The sequence below is a fragment of the Nerophis lumbriciformis genome, linkage group LG21, assembly GCF_033978685.3.
Source record: "Nerophis lumbriciformis linkage group LG21, RoL_Nlum_v2.1, whole genome shotgun sequence".
NCBI lineage: Eukaryota > Metazoa > Chordata > Actinopteri > Syngnathiformes > Syngnathidae > Nerophis > Nerophis lumbriciformis.
The window spans coordinates 30,217,501-30,222,500 of NC_084568.2; the positions used below are offsets into that span (position 1 = coordinate 30,217,501).

The 5,000-nt window shown below is 34.7% G+C and overlaps 1 protein-coding gene across 1 annotated transcript in view; it reads right to left on the reverse strand.

Moving 5' to 3' along the window:
• Positions 1 to 4,672: 4,672 nt before the first annotated feature.
• Positions 4,673 to 5,000, reverse strand: part of hoxa9a (homeobox A9a) — a 1,520-nt gene continuing 1,192 nt past the window's right edge. Inside the window, exon 2 of the mRNA XM_061983352.1 lies at positions 4,673 to 5,000. This exon is cut by the window's right edge and continues 406 nt beyond it. The gene's annotated coding sequence lies outside the window, so the exon portion shown is untranslated.

Here is a 5,000-nt window from a genome sequence, read left to right on the forward strand (position 1 = left end):
TTCTTCACTCTTGAACGCATCATAATAATCCCCTCAATTCCCCCCCAAAAAACGGATGAACTCACTGGAATATAAAGACAATACAACATACATCCATAAACGTGGATGCATATGCAAAAGTGCAATGTATTTATTTATATCTGCACCTTATTGCTCTTTTATCCTGCCCTACAACGCACTAAAGCAACAAAATGTCGTTCTTATCTGTACTGTAAAGTTCAAATTTGAATGACAATAACAGGAAGTTTAAGTCTATTGCAAAACTATTATTGTGAGGTTAAAAAAAAATTGTTAAATATCTGCTTGTCACCTTTATTTGTGATTTTAAAGCACGTTATACATGAAAAAAATATCGAATAATGCGGTTGAAAATGGATGGATGGATGATTAATCACAGGCTTACATGCATAATGTAAATTTTTTTTTTTTTTTTAAAGTGGCCCTCTGAAAGCAGCTTTTACTGTAATGTGGCCCCCAATGAAAATTAGTTTGACCAACTAGATCGCAGGTGTCAAACTCAAGGCCCGGGGGCCAGATCTGGCCCGTAACATCATTTTACCTGGCCCGCAAACACCTGGAAATTATATGTGTCAATAAAGTACTTCATATTTTCTCACTAAATGAAATTATTTTTTTTTTCATTTTGACAGAAAAATCATATGTACTGCTTGAAATTGCATACCTTTTAAATATGGATGTCCGATAATGGCTTTTTGCCGATATCCGATATTCCGATATTGTCCAACTCTTTAATTACCGATACCGATATCAACCGATACCGATATCAACCGATATATACAGTCGTGGAATTAACACATTACTATGCCTAATTTGGACAAACAGGTATGGTGAAGATAAGGTACTTTTTAAAAAATAAAATAAAATAAAATAAGATAAATAAATTAAAAACATTTTCTTGAATAAAAAAGAAATGTAAACAATATAAAAACAGTTACATAGAAACTAGTAATGAATGAATATTAGTAAAATGAACTGTTAAAGGTTAGTACTATTAGTGGACCAATCATGTGTGCTTACAGACTGTATCCCTTGCAGACTGTATTGATATATATTGATATATAATGTATCGATAATAAAAAAAACCATACCGATAATTTCCGATATTACATTTTAACGCATTTATCGGCAGGCCGATATTATCGGACATCTCTACTTTTAAACTTTAATAGTATCTAATATTGCAAAAGATATTACAGTATATTATCATACTTTCCCAAAAAAAAATTGTCTAAATAGAAATAAATATTTAAACATCTGCTTGACTTATGATTTTACAGCAAACTACCAATCAAATTAATAAAAAAAAGACAATACATTTTACCGTGTTCTTTACAGCAATTTTTTTTGCGTTAGAATTGTTGACTGAGCTGTCATATTTTAACTGTAAAATCTTGTTTTTAACAATGTATTACCATAAATTACGGTAGACTAGAATAAAAAAAAATACTTGTACTGTTTTTCCATTCAAAATATAACGTTGTAAAAAATTTTACACAAAAATTGTGGCAACTAATCGTCCAGTTTTTTTCCGTGAATCCCCCCCAAAAAACAATTGTATTGTTTTTCCATTTAATGTTGTAAAAAATTTTTAAAAAATGCTATTTTTGGGGAAAATTTGGTAAATGTAAAGTTTTTACTGTAAAATTGACAGTCTACTTAAAACAGTTTATATAATTAATAATGAAATCCAGAGGCAAATTCATACATTCTGATGGCAGCTATAACTGCGATGTGGCCCCCAATGAAAATGAGTTCGACCAAATAGATGATCACTGTAAAAAAAAAGAATGTTGAGAAAACGCACATTTTCAAGGCAACATGATGCAACAACTACTATTGTTGACTTAAGATTAACAAGTTGAGATAAGGGTTAGGGTAGGGTTAGGGTTAGGGTTACACTGTAAAAAAAAAAAAGAAAGAAAGTTGAGAAAACGCAAATTTTCAAGTTAACATGATGCTACAAGATTTTTGCGTTTTCTCAACTTTTGACTACTGCTGGCCAGACACTGTTTTGGTATATTTTGTTGGACTAATTATAGTTTTCAAATTAGTTAGACTCAGAAATAAGGTTTCATTATGTTTAACTACCAAAACAGTGTCTGGCCAGCAGTAGTCAAAAGTTGAGAAAACGCAAAAAATCTTGTTGCATCATGTTAACTTGAAAATTTGCGTTTTCTCAACTTTTTTTTTTTTTTTACAATGTAGGGTTACATGGGTTAGGGTTAGGGTTAGGGGTTAGGGTTAATATTCCATATGGTTTGTGGATTTATTATTTTGTAAAAGTCTATATCTAAATTCCATTTAAAGCCGCACAAGTTAATATCACATATGATTTGTGGCTTTATTATTTTGTAAAACGGACCAAACTCGCCACAAAATTAACTACAACAAGATAGATTTTTCAAAAAAAGATGTGAAAGATTGAAAGATCCGAGTAAACATAACTCTTATCTCAACTTGTAAATCTTAGTTAAGTCAACAATAGTAGTCAAAAGTTGAGAAAACGCAAAAATTTTGTTGCATCATGTTGCCTTGAAAATGTGCGTTTTTTCAACTTTTGTTTTTTTTTACAGTGTAGTTTCCAAACAAAAGTGACATGCATGTTGAAATGTACTACATCAAAGGGAAAAATGTCTCCATTTGTAGTGTTGGAATATTTGTCATTTGAACATCAACAACTATGCGCCTGCATTCTTCACGTCCATCACTCATTTCAACCGCAGGCGCGAAGAATTTGGCTCTTGTGTGCCGTACTCTTAAAAAAAAGGTGTCAAATTGTTTGGCCGGACTGTAAAAAAAATGTTACAAGAGCAGCACTTATTAAAAAAAAAAACTTTTGTTGTGGAACAGTGTCGCCACCCTGTGGTGACCGCTCGCAACTGCATGCGTGCAAAACAGCAGTTTGTGGTTGAAGTCGCTGCAGAAGTGGACTGAATGTGTAAGATAATGGCTTTATGGCGGGTCCAGAGGGCGGAAGGTTCCCAGGTGGAAACAAAGGCCGAGCCCAAATGACCGTGAGTTCTGCCTGCGCGTCCCCGCCGGGAAGACTCCAATAAAGCTGATCATTTCCGCTCGGCCTTTTGTCCAGCGCCGGAGAGGGGCAAAAAAAACAAATGGGTGCCATTCTGGAAACGGCCTAATTGTGTCTGGACGGCCATAAAGCCATTAAAGGCGGAATGCCAGACAGTATAGCAGTGCGGGCGTTTTTTTTTTATTGCACCGTCTCTTGTCGGGGCCTTTGAAGTTAGGGTCCATCTGCGTGGAACACCCCCCCATCAGCGCGTCACAACACCGTCTCACCTTCAAGACTTCAAATAATAATCCCACTTTCCAATGCACGACGCAAATGCACGCATTTAGACGAGCTCGGGTGCAGGATTTGGAAAAACGGAAGAAATGTTGCTTGCTTTTTTTTGTTTTTTTGCGTGCGCTCGCCTCGCAGCGCTTTTGCACCTCATAAAATGTTATGGCGGTAATTGTCTTTTATGGCTCTGGGCCGGTCATCAAAAAAAAAAAAAAAAGAAAAAAAAGCGCCCTGGACTCTACTGTACACCCCAACATGTGCAGATATCATTTGTTTTATTTTGAATAAATAAAATACAAATGACAGTTGAGAACCAAATAGACGCAATTTTGTTGCGTTTTCTCCCCCGCTATATAGGCATGAATTCCTCCTATTCAGGCAACTTTATATTTAATTTATTGGAGGAGAAAAAAATAATTGTTTCCAAAATAAAAGTATAACTGTAGTGCAGTCAATGACCCTCGATTGGAGGCTTCATTATATGTTCTAAAGACTTAACCTCACCGGAAATGGACCAATTATAATATAATCATAACAAAAAATAATGTATTGTTATGATTCCTATTAGTCCTGCGATGAGGTGGCGGCTTGTCCAAGGTGTACCCCGCCTTACGCCCGAATGCGGCTGAGATAGGCTCCAGCATCCCCCCTCGCCACCCCAAAAGGGACAAGCGGTAGAAAAAGATAGATGATTCGTATTATCCACTTTGTGTATCAGCGAATCTTTACCTAATCATATTTAAAGGAACAAAATGCTTATTTAATTTCATATTCTGGCAACTTTATATTGATTTTTTTGTATTTTTTTCCAAAATAAAACCAGTATTTACCTCGATACCTTCATTCTATCTATACAAATATATATAATACAGGTTTTATATGTATTATAAAAGGGTGGTGTCAACCGAATCCATGCAATAATTCTTTTTAATGCATGTAAACAAGCAAGTATGTGATGTGGAGCGGACATGTTTCGTTTAGGATGCTATTTGGGGGGGTTGGTGCTACTCCCCTGCATGCCAAGGTTGTCATAAACTTTGCATGTTTTAACTTGTCAGTGTGTAATATCCCTGGTAGTAATTGTACATTTAAAATAGTCCCATAAATACATTATCCAAACCAAACAGACGCAACATAGAGAAGAAAAAAAAAATACCTTTTTTCCAAAATAAAACCAGATTATTTAGAGTATTCACCTTTGTTAATTATATTTTTACAAATACATATAATACAGGTTTGATATGTATTTGAACCAAATCCATGCAATAAGTATTTGGAATGCATGTAAACAACATACATGAATTGGCTTGTGCAGATATAATTTGTTTTATTTTGAATAAATAAAGTACAAATTACATTTGAGGACCAAACAGACGTAATGTAGAGGTAATCGATGACGTAACCTACAGTGCTTTTTTTTTGTTGCTTTTTTTGTTGCGTTATCTCCCCCGCTATATAGGCATGAATTCCTTCTTCAGAAACAAAACACTGAAATGTTGCCTGCACGGGGAGGAAACAAATTGTAGGTAGTCGATGAACACATATAGGTAGTCAGTCATGTAATATTCCAGGAGATGTATAGCACCTAAATCCGACTATGAACGCATACTTTCTAGCAAGAAGAGAGAAGAAAATACCTTCTTTTTTTTTTTTTTTTTTAGACAAACTGGCTGAT